Raw genomic sequence first — 22,816 nt, 5'->3', positions numbered from 1 at the left:
AATGATCATCTTGCCTGAGATCCTGCTTGGAAGAAGAATGACTCTATGAAGTAGATGAACCGAAGTAGTCGAACGGATCCTCACATGCCGACATGCTTGCGGAACTCTATTAGGATGACGCAAACCGGAAACAAGAATAAACACATGATATTCACCACGGCACATGCACGACATAATGCTATTCACATATGATGCATGATCAGTTTCAAATATGCAAGGCAGGGCATGGCAATTCACAAAGTCAAACGCTACACATTAAGTAAAGCTCAATATGCAACGAGTTGCATATTGACGGAACTTCACGTTTAATTATTTAGTTCACTCTTATTCATTTACATGGAAATATTCAATGTTTTTTAACATGGCAAGGGGCGGGTCACAAATAATCTACCTATCTAGTCATTTTAAATGAGGCCGGAAACGACATATAGCATCTCCAAACTGACCCCATGTGTTAAATTCTAAATCTGTCTAGATTTGTCCTAATCACCATTTATGTTTGTTAAACGGAAAAACGAAGTGGTTCATGTGATTCTACTCATCGTTCTAGTCCATTTATATATATGGCCCATCTCCAACGGAGCTACGGTTAATTGACTACGACCTAAACCATTTCTATCACGATACGACACGCAAAACGAGGCAAACAACAAGGTAAACAACTCTTAAGTATGCATGAGAGTTGGAAAATCTTAATATAAGTGAAATTCTAACCAAGTTACATATATAACTTGTCGCAATCCGACACACTGATTAAAAACTGCGGGCGTTTAAAATATGCTCTTTTTCTAAAATTAAATAAATTCGCTAGAACCTAAAAAAACGAACGGGCCGAACCTTTGCACTGGGCATGAACAGAACATGGGCGCAATATTACTAAACAAGGCCTAGGGCATAATATAGGGGGTGTTGTGAGGGCTACTCACCTTGGTCTTGGGGCGGTCTGGGCCGACTCGGAGAAGGTGGGTCAGCCGAGGCTGAGGAAGGCGAGCTGGCCGATGGGGCGCTTGGCCGGAAGCGAAGCGGCTGGCCTGGACTAGGCCGGGAGGAGTTGGGCCGCGTGGGGGTGCTGGCTCACATGGATGCAGACGGCGGTGGTCTTCATTCTCCCACTCGATCTGACGAGCCTAAGCAGTCGTGCTGCCTTCCGATGGCTACGGTAGCACGAGGAGGAGAAGATCCGGCGAGGGCGGCTCCTAGGAGGCGGTGCTCCGAGCTTGCTGGGGCCTGGCGGTGCACAGACCATGGCGCGGGGAGGCTGTAAAGGGGAGGCACGAGGCAGAGCCTCGATGGGCATAGGCCAGGGAGAGCCGGCGAGGAGCTGCTGCTCGGGCTAGGCATGGCCATGGCGCTCGGGCCGCACGCGCAGAACGCGGCGTGCTGGCTAGGGCTGGGGGCTCTGGCGAGGTCTGACGATGCTACTCCGACGAGCGCGTCATGGATGGCGGGATCGGCTGCACGAGGCTTCACTGCCCAGTGGTCGCCCGGACATGTCCGGGTTGGCCGCGGACATGTTCGGTAGGTGGGATTTGGGGCTATTCTGAGCCATTAGATGGAGATCCAATGGCCAGATTTGGTCAGAGGGTTTGGGCTGCGGGATTTCGAGGGTTTGGCCTAGCAGGTGGGGTTTTTCTAGGTGGGTGGCTGCGAAATGGCTAGGGGAATCCTAGTGAAGTGAGAGAGCTCCACTATGGGGTTGTTCTTATATAGGGTTGGGCTATGGTGGGGTGGACCTCGTGTGTTGGATCGCGATCCGTCGACCACGAACGGAGGAAGTGGCTAGTTATCTCTAATGGGTTGTGTAGATGGGTTATGTAGGGATGAGACGGAAATGGTGCGGCCCGTGACAGAGTTCAAAACACCGAAACGTCCGAAAAATAAACCGGCTATAGTGTCGCTATATAATAAACAGTATGGGTATCAAACGAGCCCCGGTTGCGACGAAAATTGGCAAATAGCCTACCTACATAAAAATAAGACCGCATGCCAAATTTTAACCCAATTCGATAAAGTTTTATACACCCCTTTAAAAACAAGATTAAACGATGTCGTGGGCGCGGGCGTGTGTGGTCGGGTTCAAAACGGACAGCGACGAACACGGAGAGAACCGACAACTAATAATGGATGCATATTTTTAAAACTGGCGGCAACGGAGTGCCGATGCGATGCAGATGATGCGAATTATGCGATGATGGATGCAACAGACATTCTAATAGCACGACAGCAACATAATAAAAGGGAATCTTCTGGAGCGTCGTTATCGGGCTATCACACGGGACCCCCCTTGATAATTCGTCTTAGATTAAAACTAGTCTGGCAAGGCCCAACTTTGGTATTACATTTGCCTAATAACCTAATAAAATTGCATAGGGACTTTCCGGACCCCGTGGATAATTAATCAACCCCCGGACCAGTGCTCCTCATGAGTGTTTGTCCAAACTGAGCGATGTCTGGCGCTCCCTGGTCACCCGGGGTTTCAGCCAAACCGATGGCTAGCTCATCCAGTCGTGTCGTGAGAACGAGATACGCTGCTCCTATCCGGTCTGTCATCACGTCGGGCAGCCTTGCTGGATTAGTTTTACCATTACAAAATATCTTGTGCATCGGGATTCAGGTGAGACTTTGTGACTTTCTCATAGTTGAGGTTTTCCACTAAGGAGTCCGACGCGATCGCGAGTTTCGTGATCGAGGATTTCTATGCGGCTTGTGGTAATTTGTGTTGGACTAGTTGGAGCACCCCTGCAGGGTTAAATCTTTCGGAAAGTTGTGCCCGCGGTTATGGGGCATACTTGAAAACTTTTTTTTAGCATCCGGTTCAAGAAAACTCGAAGTAAACTTAATAAAACTATGCCAACTGTGTGCGTAACTGTTACCATCTCTTTTGTGAGCTCCTTCTCCGACCGAGGACATGGTGGGGTTATGTTTGACGTAAGTAGGTGTTCAGGATCATTCATTTGATCATTATTAGTTCACTTCCGTTTAGGCGTAGCTCATCTCCCTCTTATTATTGTACTCGTAAGTTAGCCACCTCATATAAATGCTTAGTCGCTTGCTACAGCCTCATCCCTTAACCATACCTCACCCATTAAGCTTTGCTAGTCCTTATACCTTTGGAAATGAGATTTTTGAATCCCCTATGGCTCACAGATTACTACAGCACCAGTTGCAGGTACAGGTAAGGTGATATTAAGACGTGAGCGCGATGATTATGCTATTTGGAGTTTTCTTCTGCTTCTTCATCGATCTAGGATGGGTTCCAGACGGCAGCCTGGGATAGCGAGGATGGACGCATTCTTTTATCGTTTGTTTTCATCCGTGGTCGGACCGTGCTCTTCTTCATGATGATTGTATATTGTTTTATTGATGTGAACTTGATGTAGCCTGTGGCAAGTGTAAGCCAACTCCTTATACTCATCTTTTCAATACATGTACTTGTAACAATATACATTCTTGCGAAACGACGAGATGCATTTCTATACTTGTCGAGGCCCTCGTGCCAAAATAAGGATAGGATCACATCTTAGGAATTACAAGTTGGTATCAGAGCAGTACCGAACTAGGAGCCCCCTTGATTGACTGAACTTGGCTGAGTCGAGGCTAGTTAAAAATCACTTTGAGTCTAGTTATATATCGGAGAGTAGGATTCTTTTTTCTCCTCTTCTATGCTCTCGTGAGGAATCTTGACGTAAGATTTTTATTCTACTCCTCTTCTCACTCAAAAATATTGAAGGATCACGTGGATATTTTGGAATCTATATGATGTCGATGTCACGGAGTTCTCACTTGCTTCCTCGTGTTGTGTTGATTTTATTTCGGGGAGTTGAGCTCCACGGGATTCTTGAGCACATTGTTATCATTCAAATATCTTAGTATCTCAAGACAAAGGATGTTTGAAATTTCTTCAATACTAGTAGTGGCGAGAGGAGTCTTTCTTCCACAGTACTGGTGAAGATAGGTCCGGTTGTATCGCCATAATTAGCATGTTTGTGATTACGAGGGTCTGAGATAGATGGGGTTCCGAAATTCTGGTTATGTGTTGACGGATGTGATACACTGGACGGGTTAGATGCTAGGAATTGAGTGAAATTTTCTCCTTGTATCCGTGGACCTGATTGCATGACCAGAAATTTCGGGAGTTCTTAGGTGGGAATTCAAGTAATTACTTATAGGACAATCTTCCAATAGATGCATGATGTGATGTTGGGGTACGACATCTAGTGGATTCGTTTGTTCACGGTTGTCTTACAGCGGTTCTCGTTGTGTCTTAAGGAGTCCATGTAGGTTGCTATGACTCGGGGACGCTTCGTATGTCGTGTGCACTGCCTTGTACATGATGGATACTTTAGGATAGAGCCCCTGCGATCCTATCCACGAAAATTTCGGACGAAATCTGTGTCATGAATTTGTTCTCGCTTGTGTTCTCATATTTTTGGGTCTTTTGCTCAATCAATTTGTCTTTTCAATTCTTCTCAACCGGAGTGGTCATGTCAATTCTTTTTCATCTGGTGTGCTTCTATTCATGTCAATTCTATACTTTTCAAGATTTGCAAGGCCAATCTCTCATTTCTTTCCAAAGTTCCAAGTATTTTGAATGATTGTTTTAGGCTCTAGGCACCCTTATGAGTAGTTGTTATCATTCTTGTGAAGTTTTATTAAATTTATTTTGTGACCCAAAAAATTTCAGTAATTTGTTCTTGGAAAAATGAACCTCTTTAGGAGGAGTTCGTCCAAGAAGAATGCCAAGGGGTTTTTTGGTGAATCATGTGCTGCTGAACTCACCACCCCGCGATTGACGGAGGTCCGATCGTGCGAATGACCGCACAATCCCTTCATGGAACAATCCGGATTCCGTCATGAGTTTGCACAATTCATGGCAAATGTTGGGTTAACCAACTTCATCGCAGATAAGTGTGACCAATACCATACCCATACTAATTCCTTCGTGCGAAATTTCTATTTTTTCAATAAGCATGATCCACCTTCAGTGTGGTTTAGTTTATATGCTGAAACCCGCCAAATGTCGCTTACTGATTTCTGTGAGATATGCTTAAGTCCCTCTGACTAGAGTTAAGAGAGCCAAGCCCGCCGAGTTTGAGGACTTCCTGGTCACTTTAACGGTGGCTGAGGGAATAGGTGTGTCGAAAGCCACTTCCACAAGCCTGAAGTTTCCTCGGTCCATTACTTTGCTTTATTTGTCATGAAGTGTTTAACTGATAGGGAGAAGGGTAGTATACTTAGCGCTTGTGACCTTGCCATTGTACACCGAGCACTCCATAACGATCACACCTTTAATTGGGGAGCTATTATTGCTCGTCGTCTACACACTAACATATCTAAGGGCAAAATCCACATTGGTATTTATACCACTCGCTTAGCGAAACACTTTAACAACCCTTTTCGTCATGATGATTATCTTTTACCACGAGTTTATCTAGACCATCAAGCTATGGTGGCTCACCACTTCATTGACCGTGATGATTCCTTGGATAATATTTGTTATAACTTGGTTTTTAGTGAGGATACCTCTGATGCTATTTTGTTGCCTTCACCGGCCTTGTTTGATTCTATTGCCAGGAATAGATAGAGGATCATGCGTGAGGACATTGTTGCCTACCGAAACGCCCAGGCAGCGGCTCAGCATGAGCCCCAGGAGTGGGACTCTCGGGTGCCGCCGCCCAAACACTTCTAAATGAGACCGAACTGCTACTACGGGTGGTGATTACCAAGCTAGGCCAAAAGCCTAAGGTTGGGGGAGTACGTGTTTCCACCGACTTTAGATTCATGCTCACATATTTTAGTTGTCGGTGTTCACAATTTTGCAATGTAGTATCCATGTTAGATTTATTTTTCTTGCATTCTTCTTGTGTGTTTGAAAAACATGCAGAAAATCCAAAAATATTTCTTGATTCTTTTCGGTTTTTCTTTCTAGAATAATTTAGTTGTAGTATTAAAAGAATACCCAAAAATATTTCAATTTTATTATTTTGCTTGTTGGGAGCTTTCACGTGTAAATAGTTTTTATTGTTTTAGTTTTCCCTTCTTTTATTTTCTTTCATACTACCACCATACTCAAAGGCTACACATACCATTAACATCTAAGGGCTGAAAACCCCACATTCACCCATCGTGGCAAGTCATCTTACTTAGCTCAAGATTCATACTACCACCATACTCACACACACACACACACATGCACACACACACACACACACACTTTCTTTATACGAAAAGTCCTGGACGTAGTTTAAGCAGCAGCACCCAACTGTCCTTGACCGTGGACACTTCTATTCTAATAGTTTCACACTTTGTACGGGTTGCACACTTTACCCACAAGATTAGGGAAACTTCCATGTCAGCACACGATTCGCGACATTTCTCATACCCGAAGTAAGTACCCGAACATCACCTTTCCCATGACGATACTAGCAAAGAGTCCACTCATTGGTGACAATCCCTCATGATGTACGTCACACGTATCATCCCCGAGGGCACGCAACGGTGCGCCTGGTGTCTGTAAAAACTGCCCATGGTCGCCCTTCCTTGGCACGACCCCGTCTCGAGAGTGACCATGTCACTCCCGCCACTAGTAATGCGGGCTCTCTACTGGCACCGACCATACTAATCAGCAAAGCCCCGTCACATAAGGGGGTATTGTGATCATACATGTAAGGTTGGGACGGTGGACAAATCTTAAATCTAATCCGATTTTAAGAAACCACTCATGTAGCTGGCCTAGGTATACCACTCCCTCATCAAGTGGTTACCTAGCTTAACACATAACCCTCGGGCATTAGTGGCACTCGACGGGTTTTTCGTAAAACATTTAAAATCACCGCTTTTTACCGTCTCCATGCATGTACCCGATCCCATGTGTAGCACTACCAGAAACCTAACTACTTCCCACCTGCACAACCCGCATAGGAAGGTAGGGTCATGTACAAGTTCAAGTATCAACGAGGAGTTACCAGAGACAACCCACTAAGGTGGTCACCGATTCAACATGATTCACTACATCGGAATAAAGTGCTATTTGACATGCATAAAAAAAGTTTCTCTCACATGGTCAAAGGGCTGCTTGCCAGGTTCGGCAAGGTCTTTAAGGCCTTCTCACGCTTCTCGTCCAACTCCGAGCACTTCGTCTACTCCGTCAACTATCGTCGGAAACAACCACGATAAGCCACACAATAAGCAGAAAAACTAAGTGCTCCATAAATAGGGGTTTTATTTTTCTTGGACATCTCTAGTCATAACAAAAAATCCTAAAGGTAGTTCTAATAGATTTGTACCATGAGAGATATTGAACTGTGGAAATGGAGGCATCACTGGCCCCACAAGAAGTATACACAAAATATTTTCATAAAAATGAGTGGATGCATCCATCTGATAGGGCATGATTTTAGAAGACTTTTGGAGGTGGTCTCATTAGATTGGAGTTGGTACAAATTTCCTATGAATTTTCTAATATGGAACATATGTAAAAAAGGTGCTACTTATTTGATGCAACACAAATAATGCAGAAACAATTGTTGACAAATGATGGAAAAATGGTGCATGATATTTGGGTTCTCTTGAAATTTGAATCACTCCATTTGGAGTTGATTTGGACCCTCTAGGGATTTTCAAAGGGGGCTCTCAAATATTCAAACTTCAATTTGAATACTATCACTAGAGAGAAGCTTCTTGGAAAAATGTGCAATGCCTATATCTGTATAGTACATGATTTTAGGAGTCTATAGAAATTTGAATAAACATTTTTGGAGCTAAAATAATTCATTACGAACCATTTGAACTCTCTATAAGAAGAAAAAGGGAAAAGGGGGCTTTTACCCACTGTTCAAATGCGGCCAAGCACTGGATAGCCACTAGGCCACCCAGTGGCTCAGCCGAGTGGGGGGAAGAGGTGACGTCAGAGGCGTGCCAGGGAAAATACGCCTTCCCCTGGCCAAGGCGCCTGATCACAGTACACCCACGAACTTTCCATACCAAGACCAACTAACTCCAAGGTCAAGCTTATATATGCTCTCAAATCAATTCGACAACTCCAATTACCTCTACTACTGCCCACGGAGGAACATGGTATCATGACTAAGATCATTGGACCAAATCTAATTTACTCTAAACCAAGTGGTTTCGTTCACCATCGACACTCTATTAGGACCACCTATTTAAATCCAAATCACATGGCCAACGAGAACTCCTACTTCCTTCTACAAGTCATTCTTAATCCATGACTGCTACTTGACAAAGTCAATTTATTATACCACCAAGAGTTTTAGCTCATAATCATAATTGCCCGACTGAATCCAACTTACTCCAGCAATATGTGGGTTATGCTACTTTATCAGCTTATTCCACCAAGTCACCTATCACCATGAAAGTCACCACAATCCACCAAAGGGGTTAGCTATGCCCTAAAAACACATATTGGTCACATCAAATCATTGTCTACAAATCCTATATCCTTAGAACGATCTTTCCTATGGCATCAAGGTCCTGGGGCTATCTTAAGAATGAAAGATGCTTGTTCACTCAGATCACTTGATCCATAATGAACCCAGTGTTAAGCAGGGTTTATTGGAGCTCAACGGGTGCTCTGGCAACCCATGTATTGAACATGAGACCAGAAGTTTGAGCTGGGGAAGTTTGTGAGGTTGTAAGTTGGTCTAGGGAGGGGTTTCCAATCTCGAGGGAAAAGCATAACTCTACGGGGTTGCGTCTGGTTAACCACGTTGTAGTTAGAGTCTTTAGGTTAGTAGTCTGTCGAGGTGGATCATTGGTGCATTTTGTCCTGCTAGTCTTTGTTTGTCGAGGAAGGTGAGAGAGATAGAAAAGTAGCATAGAGGGAAGTGCCTAAGGGTGCGATGACGGGGTTGTACATTAGGGGTAAGCCTACGGACCTGCTTCCCAAGGCCCACCTAGGATCCCTTACAGACACAAGTGTCCTTCAAGTCACCCATGTAGTCTCAACCTCACTCGGTATTGCGTGTCGTCACTCCGCTTACATGGAGTCACTCAGATCGCCTTGTGTCAGTCGGGCACACCCTGGCACTCGGACCAAAGCAAGATGATGGCACCAAAGAGGCTACAACGGCTAAGGACTTAAACCATCACATGAAGTGCAGTGAAGACCCGTGTTACCAGTAATGTCATGAGTTATAGATGCCACCTCTAGTAACTCCCTTATTTATTAGCATTAACTGGCCTTGTAATGAAGCTCAGATGGTCGTGGCATACACTATATAAGCCACTCCCCCCGGGCTTCGGCTCAAGGGTTCAGCACCTTGTAATCTCACATTTTCCAAAAGAAAATATTAGCCTCACGGCTCGAGACGTAGGATTGTTAACACTCCCGAGTGGGGCCCGAACTCGTACATCCAAGTGTATCCACTGCGCTTAGTTAAGCTTTGCACCTCTCTTCGTACCCCTGGTACTATTGTCAGGGTCATTCCCATGATAGTTTGCGCCCAACATGGGGTTGTGCATCTAGCAAATCCAGCGCAGTTGGAGTTTTTTACATTTTCTGTCAACATGATGACACTCGGTGGAGAGATCCTTTTCAGCTCCCTCAGCTTCATCGTCGACGACTCAACGTGGCTATAAGATGCGCCTCTGGACACCGATGTCCTCCCTGCTCGAGGTACGTTGCATTTCTGCGCAGTTGCGCACGGAGTACTGATTCGGCAGCCATCGGTGCCGTACCACTCGGCGCCCGCATGCCCTGCTGTAGTTCGTCGCAAGTCCTCCGGGCACTCACGGATGTAGCAGTGGATCAAGCATGCCATGGACAACCAGACCATCCCGGGGTAGGTGGCAATGCTCAGTTCCGATGAGCCCACCATCAACCTTTTTCCATCATCAAGTGAAGAATCACTCGGCGACTCCAACTGTGAAAACAGTGGAGGTGCCACCGAGGTCTTGGTGGCCGACACGAATAGGGGTGGCAGCCCTGGTTTCGCCGCGGAGAATTCTCTTGGACGTGATGGTGGAGAGCGTCGCCACGGCGATGGCGGCCACCATGTTCCGCAGTCGCTCACCGAGCAGCAGCAGGAAGAACTTCGACGGAGAGGCGAACAGGCTCTTCGCACCCCATCACCGGGAACACCCCGAAAGGGATCGTGATGGAGAACGCGTGCATGGCCAATCTGGCCGAGCACGAGTTACTCGAGCGACTCCAGCGGTCACTCGACGCGCGGGCCGCGAGGGACCAGCCGAGCTCCAGCCGCAGCCGTCGGCGTCTATTCATGAACGACCGTCTGCATCACATCGAGGTGATGCAGATGCCTTTGTTGAACCTGGCCGCACCCACTCAGATCGCTGATTCCATTCAGCCGAGTGACAGTGTGGCCGAGGAAGGCATTGGCGGATCCAAGCTCTATTGAAGACTGCCATGCAACAGAATTCCGCGGTGCCGCAGTCGCGGCATCGCATCCACAGCAAGTCCGTCCAGGCGGGCAGAGTGCAGTCGACCCATAGCCCGCACATGTTGGGAAGACGCCAAAGGTCTCCTCATCTTCCGAGAGGCCCGCACGGGGACCAAAGGCAAGATCATTGGGTCCGACGCAGGAAATCTCCTCCGAGGAGTAGCTCACTCGGTCGCCAACCCCATGACTGCAGGACAAACCCCAATCGGCATTGGGGTAAAGGGGACGGCGGCTATCGGGCCCCCAGTTCAACGCACGATCTACAATCACACAACATGTGGTTGATCGGTCGTGAGCTGGCCGGGGGGTATGTGGCCTCGAATGCTTCAGCCGACACATCCGAGAGGCGTAGATCCCCTCCAATTACCGATTGGCCATGCGGATCGGAAAGTTCAATGGTGACTCTAGGCCGGATACCTAGCTCGAAGACTACCGAGTGGTTGTCCAAATAGGCGGCGGCAAAGACTACGTCGCAATGAAGCATCTGCCCCTCATGTTAGAGGGGCCGGCAAGGGTGTGGCTCAATAAGCTTCCATTTAGCAATATCCATAGATGGGGTGTTTGTCAAGGCCTTTGAGGGTACTTACAAGCGTCCAAGCGGCTTGACACAGCTGCAATACTGTGTCCACAAGAACAACGAGACTCTCAGCGAGTACATCGAGCGGTGGACCACACTGCACAAAACTATGGAGAATGTCACCGAACACCAGCCATGTGCGCTTTTAAAGTAGGCACTCGGTATCGGGAACTTATCCTCAAGTTTGACCGATAGGAAATTGCCAATTAGTATGCAAATGGCGAAGAAGAAGATTGCCTCCGCAGAGGCATAGGTCGAGCCAGCGAACCCCTCAGTTGAGAAATGCCAGGAAAAAGCAAAGGTGAAAGGGCGACCCATCGGGAAAAGCCGAAGTAGCTATTCCCCCGAGGCAGAGCTAAAACAAGCCCAAGAAAAATAAAAAAGATTGGGCAGGCAAGAAGAAGGCCGAGTCCACAAGCGGCCTTTTGGACCAACCGTGTCTGATTCATGCTAGGAAGGACGATGAAGGGGAGACCATTCCCGCCAAGGACATTCATTGTTGCCTGCGCCAGAAGGATATGGGCGGAAAGCCCTCCACGGATAAAGAAGATGAGGATGACCTAGAGGATGCCTCCGGGTACCCCGAACGTCGAGAGGGGCCTCGTGATCTTTGTTGATGTCGAGAGCAAGAGTCGATTGAAAGTTATCAATCGGGAGGTGAACATGGAAGCCCCGGCTATCACGAAATACATTGACTCGAAGAAGACGCCCATCATGTTTGACCAATCGGATCACCCAGCCAACATAGCCACCCCCGAGAGGCAGGCGTTGGTGGTCGATCTAGCGGTCAATGGGTTCCGACTGCGTAAAGTCCTCATGGATGGTGGCAGCAGCCTCAACATCATATACATCAACACTCTCAAAGCTATGGACATTCCGTGGTCCCGGCTGAGCAAGAGTAACATGCAGTTTCACGGGGTCATCCCCGAAAAGAAGGCTGAATCACTCGGTCAAATCAGCTTGAATGTAGTATTCGGCAACAAGAAGAATTACCTAAAGGAGAGGTTGCCCTTTGAAGTGGTCGACTTTCGAAGCGCCTATCATGCCATCCTGGGTAGGCCCGCCTATACATATTTCATGGCATGTCCATGTTACGTGTAGCTTAAGCTTAAGTTCGGCTTCATCACGGTGACTGGCAATTGGAAGGTTTTCAAGGAGTGCCTCTAGCAAGGCTCTAGGATCGCCAACGAGCAGGTCCTGACCGCCGAGCTTGATGGGTACAAGAAGGCAGTGGGATACCGCAGATCTACTCAAGTCAAAACGGCCGGCTACCAAGTCCGCCTTTCAGTCGGTCGGTGGGACGAAGCAAGTCCATGTCCACACCACCGATCCGAGTGCTTTTGCGACATACATCTCCACTTCACTCGGAGAGAAATAGGAACCCAAGCTCATCAAGTTCCTCCGTGATAACTCGGTTTATCTTCACATGGAAGTCGTTTGACATGTTGGGGGTTCCCAGGGAACTGGCTGAGCACCGCCTCCGAGTGGACTCAAAGGTCAAGTCCATCAAGGAACACATGTGCCGCTCCTCCATGAAGAAGCGTAGGGCAATTGGCGAAGAGATCACTCGGCTCCTAGCTGTCGAGTTCATACACGAGGTTTACCACTCCGAGTGGTTGGCGAACGTGGTCATGGTGCCAAAGAAGAACTATTCACTCTGAATGTGTATTGACCTCAAGCATCTCAATCGGGCTTGCCAGAAGGACCACTTCCTCTACCCTGCATAGATCAAATCGTAGATTCGACTGGCGGATGTGAAAGCGTGTCGTTCCTCGATGCGTAATCCAGGTACCACCTGATCCGAATGTATGGACCCGATGAAATAAAACGGCCTTCATCACCCCATTCGGGTGTTCTTGTTACGTCATGATGGCATTCAGACTCAAGAATGCAGGGGCCACTTTCCAGCACATGATCCAAAAGTTCTTACAACAACAAATCAGTCGGAACGTCGAAGCGTACATGGATGACATCGTCAACTCCAGGAAAGGTTTTGACCTTCTAGACGACCTCGCCAAAACCTTCGCAAACCTCCGACGCTTCAGGATTAAGCTCAATCCAGCCAAATGCACCTTCGGTGTTCCGGCTGGAAAGCTACTCGGTTTCCTCGTTTCCAAACAGGGTATCGATGCCAATCTCGATAAGATCGGTGTCATCGTCTAAATAAGAAGGCCGGAGCACGTCCATGATGTGTAGAGGCTTACGGGCTGCTGTGCACCCGTGTGCCGCTTCATCTCAAGACTCGATAAGAAGGCTCTGCCTCTTCACTGATTGATGAAGAAATCCGACAGATTCGACTTGACCAACAAGCATAGGTCGCATTCGACCAGCTCAAAGCTCTGCTTTCCACCTGGACGATGTTAGCTGCTCCGAGCAGCCGGGAGCCCTTGCTCCTGTACATTGCTGCCACTGGCCAAGTGGTTAGCACCATACTCACCGTAGAGCGTGAGGAACGAGCAAAGTGTACAAGGTACAAAGGCCCATTTACTACATCTCTGAGGTAGTGACCCCCTCAAAGAAAAGATATCCACACTACTCGAAGCTGGTTTATGGGATCTACCTGACAGTAAAGAAGGTAGTCCACTATTTCCAAGTTCACTTGGTCAGTGTCATCAGTGAAGCCCCCGTGGCAAAATCCCTACACAATCGGATGCTATCGGCCGAGTGTCCAAATGGGCAATTGAACTCCTACCGTTGGTGATCAAATTTGAAGCCAAGAAGGCAATCAAGTCTCAGGCCTTGGTGGACTTTCTAGACGAATGGATAGACCAATAGCAGCCGGCTTCGGGCGTCCCTGGGCATTGGACTATGTTCTTCGATGGTTCGAAAATGCTCCGTGGCTCGGAGGCTGGAGTGTTTCTCATTTTCCCTAGGGAAGACCGATTAAGCTACGTGATCCAAATCCATTTCGATTCATCCAACAACGAGGCCAAGTACTAGGCCCTCGCGTACGGGCTCTACATGGCTACCTCACTCGGCATTCGCCATTTGATGGTCCATGGCGACCTGGATCTCATTGTCAATCAAGTAATGAAAGAATGGGACATTCGAAGCCCAGCAATGATAGTCTACTGCAACGCATTCAGGAAACTGGAGAAAAGCTTCGAAGGATTGGAACTTCACCACGTCCCCCGAACCAAGAATCAAGCGGCCGATGATTTGGAAAGGTCGGGTCCACTTGGAAACTCGTTATAAAGGGTGTGTTCCTCGAGCATTTACGCGCCCCCTCGATCAAGGAGGATCCCTTCACAGAAGATCCCTTGCAAGCAATCGGTCCGTCTAATTCGACTAAGATCGACGTCCCGACTGTGGCCGACCTTGTCCACTAGATGTTGGTCATCCCGCTCGAATAGACACAACCTTATCTGGCTTACTTGCCCCAGCAAGAGCTCCCACAAGATGAAGAGGAAGCCCGCCAAATCATTCGGCGGTCTAAAGCTTTCGAAGTACTCGGGGACAAACTGTACAAGAAGAGTGTTACAAGAGTCAGTCAAAAGTGCATTTCCCCAGAGGAAGTACAACACATCCTGCACAAGATCCACTCGGGAACCTGTGGACATCATGCGTCCTCTCGGACCCTGGTGGCCAAGGACTTTCGAGCAGGTTTTTATTGGTCTCGAGCCAATGAGGCAGCAAAAGACTTGGTTGACCTGTGTGTTCGATGCCAGTTCTACAAGAATCCATCGCACAAGCCTGGATACGCGCCAAAAACGATTCCACTCACTTGTCCATTCGCCGTGTGGTACCTCTACATGGCCCTTTGCTCACCGAGACGAGTGGATTCACCCATCTGCTAGTTGCAGTGGATAAGTTCACCAAGTGGGTCAAAGCTAAACCCATCAAAATCTTGGACGCGGCGACTGCCGTCAGCTTCATTCGGCAGATCAACTTCAGATTTTGAGTCCCTCACAACGTCATCACTGACAACGGAACCAACTTCGACTCATAGGAGTTCCGTGAGTTCTGTCACTCCCAAGGCACTTTAGTTAATTATGGATATGTGGCGCACCTGCAGTCAAATGGGAAGGCGGAACACATGAATGGTATGCTACTTCAAGGATTGAACCCCCGAATGATGAGAGATCTCAAATATGCCGCAGTCACATGGGTAGAAGAATTACCATATGTCCTATAGGGTATGCAAATGACTCTAAATTGTTCAACCAAGCGTACCCATTCTTCATGGTTTATGGGTCGGAAGCCGTTCTGCCGAGTGACTTACGTCACAACTCCTCCCGAGTGGTGCAGTACAATGAAGCTAAAGCTGAAGCAACAAGCCAAGACAGTTTCGATCTCTTGGAGGAAGAGAGAGAGATGGCCCTCATTCAGTCCACGTCGTACCAGCAAGACCTACGACACTACCATGACAAGAAAGTTAGGGGCCGAGCGTTTCAAGAGGGAGACTTGGTCCTCCGACTGGAGCAACAGAAACCCTACAAGCTGGTACCTCCGTGGAAAGGGGCATTCGCCATCTCTAAATTCCTACACAACAGAGCTTATCGGTTGTACAACATCGATAATGATGTGGAAGAGCCCAGGACATGGAACGCGGACCTGCTCCGCAAGTTCTACACAAAGAACTTTCCCCTTTTTGATTTTTGTAACGAATTTGAATGTTCGAAGAATAAAGTGCTTACTTTCTCCAACTATTCACAAATACTTCACTCCGGTGAAACATGCCCCTAGTGGATCAAAATCCTTAACTGCGAACCTATTTCACAAATACTTCACTCCGGTGAAACACGACCCTAGTGGGTGAAAATCGTTAACTGCGAACCTATTTTCGCTTAAGGTAAAACTTGTGTCGAGTGCGGAAAACCGCTACACTCGGGGGCTTAGCTGCGAACCAGGTTTTGCCTAAGTTAAAACAGTTCCGAATGAAGAGAACATCTACATTCGGATACGAAGATGCACAGGGCCATCAGGAAGTTCGCAAGAATAATCATTTCTCCGTAGCGAACCTGTTTCGCCTAAGGTAACCAGTTCCCCAAGTGGGGATAGTCTCCACACTCGGGGGCTTAGCTGTGAAGTATCTTTCACCTAAGTTAAAGCGGTTCCGAACAAAGACAAGATATTCACTCGGACGCCAAGATGAACAAAACAATCATTTCTTGGTAGCAAACCTGTTTCGCTTAAGGTAAAACCTGCCTCGAGTGCGGACAACCTCTACACTTAGGGGCTTAGCTCCGAACTAGCTTTCGCCTAAATTAAAACGGTTCCAAATGAATACAAGATCTTCATTCGGATGCCAAGATGAACAAAAAATCATTTCTTGGAAACGAACATGTTTTGCCTAAGGTAAACCCTTCCCCAAGTGGAGACAGCCTCCACACTCGGGGGCTTAGCTGCGAACCAGCTTTCGCCTATGTTAAAGCGGTTCTGAATGGAGAAAAGATCTTCATTCGGATGACAAGATGAACAGAACAATCATCCCTAGCAACGAATCCGCTTTCTCTTAGGGTAAAACAATACCGAGTGTGGACAACTTCCACACTCGGGGGCTTAGCTGCGAACCAGCTTTTGCCTAAGTCAAAAACAATCCCGACTCTGGACAACTTCCACACTCGGGGGCCTAGCTGTGAACCAGCTTTCGACTAAGCCAAAAACGATCCCCAGAAAGTACAACTTCCACACTCAGATACTTAGCTGCGAACCAGCTTTCGCCTAAGTCAAAAACGATCTCGAGTGAGGAAAACTTCCACACTCGGGGACTTAGCTGTGAACCAGCTTTCGCCTAAGTAAAAAACGATCCCAAGTGAGGACAACATCCACACTCAGGGGCTTGCGTGTAAACCAGATTTCGTCTAAGTCAAAAATGATCCCGAGTGACAACAACTTCCACCCTCGGAGGCTTAGCTGTGAACTAGCTTTTGCCTAAGTTAAAAACGATCCCGAGTGAGGACAACTTCCACACTCGGGGGCTTAGTTGTGAACCAGCTTTCGCCTAACTCAAAAATTATCCCGAGTGGGGACAACTTCCACATTCGGGGGCTTAGAGGCAAACCAGCTTTCGCCTAAGTCAAAAACAATCCCAAGTGAGGACAACTTCCACACTCGGGGACTCAGATGCGAACCAGCTTTCGACCGAGTAAAAGTGATCCCTAATAAAGATGACCAAGCAAATAAGATCCAAACTTGAATATGGATAAATGAAATCAAGTTCAGCTAAAGGTATGCATAAGAGAGGGCCCAGGGCCCACTCGAAGTTTGGCATTACACAAAATAACTTGGCATCTCGAGGCAAGTTGAAACTTAAATGTCTTTCCTTCAAGCATCACTTGAAGGCCGAAGATTCCACTGCTTCCACGACGGTGTCAAGATCGATTCCTTCCGCAATCCGAGTGACGACCGCCATGAACATCTCCATGAAGTCTTCGAATTGGCGCTTTTCCGGTTGACAACCTAGAGAATCTTTAGCTTCTCTTCATCCATGCCTTTACAATGGATGCGGATGAGTGAAAGGGCAATGTTATGGCCCTCGCTAATGACTTGTTCCAAGACTTGAGTTCATTGGGGATGGCCTTCACACAGTTCACGATGGTCTGGGTGTCCTTCAATGGTGCATTGTTTGGGGTTTTGTCATGGTCTATGTCCCCAACGGCCGAATGGAGCCATTTGAAACAAGCCAATACATTATCGACGCGAGCCTCCAGCCTGAGGAGAGCCATAGTAGCGTTGTCCTTCAGAAGCCCTCTCTTGGGATCAAGCTCTTTCTCTATTCGCGTCGTCTCTTCTTCAACATCAGCGGCGAATGCTAAACTCACTAGGAAAACAAAAGATGAGAAAACGTCACTCAGAAATTTCAAAGTGGCAATGGGGAAGCTTTTGGATGCTCAACATACCTTTGAGATTCTCGCAGAGTTCCACACTAAAGTCCTCAATGAACTTATCCAACTCAACTTTCTTGGTGGAGACCTTCTCAAATTTGGCCGGCATAATACCTTTTCAGCTCAACAAGCTCCGCAACACTCTTCTCCGCACTAGCCTTAAAAAGTCCATTATCTTCTTCCAACATCCCGACCGTTTCGATCTTGGCTTCGGCCGCCTCGGTCTTTAGCTTGTCCTCCTTCCAAGCGAACGTGAGCTCTTCATCCCTCTTCTCGAGGTCACCCTTCATCGTAACTAGAGAAATGAAATTCTTTACCCTCTTAGATAGGCAATCTGGATAAGAAAGATAACCAAAGTGGGAATCAATCGGATAGCCAGAGCTTACCTGCAGCTATTCGTTCCTCCTGGTCTAGTCGCTTGTTCTTGGCTTTTTCTGCATCAAGGCTCGGTCGGAGTTCCTGTAACTCTTTCTCCACGGCATCATCACAGCCCCAGGGCCAGCAAGCAGTCTGCCATCAACAAACACAAGTAAAGAATAATATAATATCGCAACACTAAGACTACCGCCGACTGCTTCAGTCGACGGTTGCCTCCGGGAATACACCCAGTGGGTGCGCTCAGCGCGCCCCCACTTGAGGGATAGAGGAGAAGTGCTCCGCACCCTACCGGCCTCTATCAAACAAGACAAGGAAACTAAGACTACCGCTGACTTCTCCAGTCGACGGTACCCTTGGGGACAACACCCAGTGGGTGCGCTCAGCGCGCCCCCACTTGAGAGATAGAGGAAAGAAAAGGGCTCCGCACCCCACTAGCCTATGTCGAACATATAAAGAAACTGAGACTACCGCCGACTTCTTCAGTTGAAGGTAGCCTCGGGGACTACACCCAATGGGTGCGCTCAGCGCGCACCCACTAAAAGCCAACACCCTGTGGGTGTGCCTCCGAGCATATCCACTCGGGATTCCCACTCGGGAACAGATTCAGAAACAAGTATGAAATAAAGGCGCACGTGAAGGACTCACCCGAACGTTCTTTGCCACGGCTTCACTCACGTCATATGCCTCCTTCAACTTCCCAACCATCACGTCCAGTTGAGCCAAGGCTTCCTTGCACGCCCCCTCCTGATCATCAGGGGTATGGTGGAGCTGGAATATGTTGCGACCCTTGGGGAGAGGCGAAGGAGCGGTCAACGGATCTAGTCCGAGTGACGCTCCAGCCGAGGTGGTCCCCTACACCACGAGAGTCTTGGCCTTGATAATCACTCGGCTGGGAGTCGGAGCCTTCTTCAACACTCCTCCAACTACAGAGGGATGTCGTGGTCAAGTTTAATTACATTTCACGGCTCTGCACATGTTCACAATAAATTCGAAAGGCCACTCATGTGGCTAAAACCTGAGTCCCGAATGGATTACCAGAAAAGTTCAAGGGTTACCTTTGGATGAAGAGACATCAACATCGGATCTCCCTTTGTCAGAGGTCTTGGGTTCCAACAAAGCAGTCGAGGTACCGGCCCTGCAATAGAAACAACAAAAATCAAATCATCACTCGGAAGACATTGCCCAAACTGGGTTGGTTCACTCGACGGGAATACTTATGCTGAAGCCACGGGTATGTCGACCTTGATGTGCGATACAACAGCCTTGCGACATATGGATCTAGGCTGCTTACCAACCTACTCCGGAAGCGTCTCAGGCTCGCTCCGACCCTGTTTGGAGTTGCGAGTCGACATCGCCAACGCACTCAGCTTCCCTGCCGATGGAGTCTTCAAGGTGCCAGGATGGACTCCAGGGCCCTGGCATGCCTTGGAGTGGGTCTCGGGTGGAGTCTCATCGGACGGAGAAGATTCCGCCTCGTCCCCGTCCTCGTCGTCGCCCTCCTCCATCTCCTCGTCATCGCCGTCATCATCGTCGTCATCCTGCGAGCCCTCCGGGTGCTCGATGTCATGGTTCTCAGTGTCGCTCGCCACGTCGATGGGTGAACGGTCAACCGTCAGAACAGAACTGACCAGGCCTGTAAAAGCCTACAAAATGAAGAACAAATAGGTACTGAAGCAACGAAGAAGTTCACTCGGCCCAGATGCTCGATTTCTTACCTCATTTGGTGGAAGCTCCATCGAGAAAGGGGGCACTAACCTGGTGCCCCTGAGATTGTCCCTCACCGGCGTGATGGCCTTGAGTTTCTTCTCCAACGCCTCTGATTCAATCTCCTCAGGATGAACACGGGTCGGATTACTCGGTCCCTCATACTTCCAAATTGGATGGGCTCTGGCTTGGAGAGGCTAAATCCTACGCTGGAAGAAGACATCCAGGAGATCCATTCCGTTGACCTTTCCACAACACGGCAACTAACGCTATCACCAAGATATCTACATCAGTATTTTCCTCCTTGGACATAGACAAGGAAGGAGTCGATTGTATCCTATCAACCGTATAGTGTGGGAGGCCTGAATGACCCTCGCGGACTGGGACGTCTTGGCTGTAGAACCAAGAATCCTCCGAGTTCTTCCCCGAATTTGGAAAGTTCATCTAGGGAAAACTACTTTTGCCCCTGAGTTGTATGCCTAAGCCTCCACACAGCTACAATACATTGGTCCCCCCCCCCCCCCGCCGCTGGGGAGAATTTCTTCATGGTCATCACTCGACACATGAACAAGCGCTTGAACAGCCCCTAGTGCGGATAGCACCCGAGGAAGTTCTCGCACAAGGATACAAACGTGGATAAATATGAGACATCGTTGGGGGAGGTGGTGGAGTTGAGCACCGAAGAAACCAAGAAACGCTCAGAAAAAAAGGGTGCGGAGGCAAAGAAAACCTCTCTCTATGTGGGTGACAAGAAGCACTCGCTCGTTGTTCCAAGGCGGGGGCTCGTGCTTGCCGTCATCGGGCAATCGCCAGCTTCCTCGAGCAATGACGTCTTCACTCTCCAGCTCCCACAACCGCCCCTTGGAAACTCGAGACGGCATCCAATCGCCATGGATCCAATCATGCGGGAGCGCTCCTGCGCTCGAAGAGGATCCATGCGAGCCCTTCTTGGCCCGCTCGGCCTTTGTTGTTGCTCCTTTCACCATGATGTGCGGCGGAGGAGTCGGGGTAGGGAGTCGCCAGAAGTGTCAAGCGGCTCTCGGCTTCGGCGACAATAGGTGGAAGTGGGGATGGAAATGGACCAGATCTGAGGCGTGGTTTCCTCTCCTATCCGCCTCGCACTTTAAATACACAATGGGAAGATACCCATCGAGTACTTCACCAGCCCGAGGAAGATCCGCAGAATCCATAGGATGGCACGCACCATAGCACGACAGCGACATCATCAACGCGGAAATCGGGGCGTCACTCCACTACCTCCACTACCCACGTCATCGCCGTATCCGCCGCCCGCGCGCGCTCCGTCAATTCAAAAAGCGGCAAAATAACCACTCCCTCTCATATCCCGAATGGATTTCGTATCCATGGCGTGTGACGAGGTGGGCCGAATGTTCTCCTCGCTTGTCCATCCGTGGGACCCCGATCACATGGGTAACTAACAAAGGTGACCAGATCATCCTTGCCTCAGTGCGCGTGGGATCCGTCACATTTCACTGATTGGACATTTAGAGCTCCGAGCTCATTATTGTCTGATTCATTGAATCTATCATCCCAAAAGATAGTCGATCATTGCCGACTGCAGACATACGAGTATGTTCACGCATTCGGGATTCGTCGATTTTGAATTCATAGAGGTTTGCCAAGAGTACGAATGACGCAGCCTCGAGCAGCAACCTTAGAGTCTCCGAAATGTCAGGGGCGCCTAAGGGGGTCATTCACTCGGTCTGCAATACCTCAACCAATTCGGGGGCTACTGACGGGGTTGTACATTAGGGGTAGGCCTACGGACCTTCTTCCCAAGGCCCACCTAGGACCCCATACACACATCAGTGTCCTTCAAGTCACCGGTGTAGTCTCAACCTCATTCGGTATAGCGTGTCGTCACTCAGCTTACATGGATTCACTCGGGTCACCTTGTGTCAGTCGTACGCACCCTGGCACTCGGACCATAGCAAGACCATGGCACCAAAGAGGTTGCAACGGCTATGGACTTAAACCATCACATGAAGTGCAGTGAAGACCCGTGTTACAAGTAACGCCATGAGTTATAACTACCGTTTCTAGTAACTCCCTTATTTATTAGCATTAACTCGCCTTGTAATGAAGCTCGGTCGATCGTGACATACACTATATAAGCCATTCCCGGGCTTCGGCTCAAGGGTTCAGCACCTTGTAATCTCACATATCCCATAAGAAAACATCTCCTTGGGGCTCGGAACGTAGAGTTGTTACCAATCCTGAGTGAGGCCCGAACTTGTACATCCGAGTGTATCCACTGCGCTTAATTAGGCTTCGCCCCTCCGTTCATACCCCCTGGTACCATTGTCAGGGTCATTCCCACGATATGCGGTATAGTGCAACTGCAATCAAACAAGTGCCGAAAGGCCAAACACCACACCAACATGAGGCATGTGATATAGTCGCATACTAGTTGCCTGGGGCAAAAGTGTGACTCATATCAAGGCACAAACAAGCAACACACAACATGGTCCGTTTCGAACCATCACACGGACTCGACTTCGCATAAGGGATACATGACTCATCCTACCCCATGGGTTCTCGGACTCAATAGTCGTGCTTACTTCGTCTCTCGGGGAGTCCGCTCAGTGTTTTGGGTCTTCTTCACGTGTCACTATGTTTCTTGTTGTTACTTGTCGAGGCGATTCGGGTTGAGCTGGAAAGAGTCCTTGACAACTTCTCATTTGGTGAGTGATGACGAGATAATATATATACTTGTCATACCCTGTTCGTTACCCCAAGTGGAAGGTTGAGATGTAGTCAGCAGCAAGTTTTCCCTCACACGGGAACCGTAAGGTTTATCAAACCAGGAGGTCTCCTAGGATCAACAAGTAGGTGTCTTCCACCCTGGAGCTAGTAGAAGACGTGGACCTGCAGACACAACAAATAAC

This window comes from Hordeum vulgare, chromosome 5H (genome assembly GCF_904849725.1).
Source record: "Hordeum vulgare subsp. vulgare chromosome 5H, MorexV3_pseudomolecules_assembly, whole genome shotgun sequence".
In the NCBI taxonomy this organism is placed as follows: domain Eukaryota; kingdom Viridiplantae; phylum Streptophyta; class Magnoliopsida; order Poales; family Poaceae; genus Hordeum; species Hordeum vulgare.
This window is presented reverse-complemented; position numbering follows the sequence as displayed.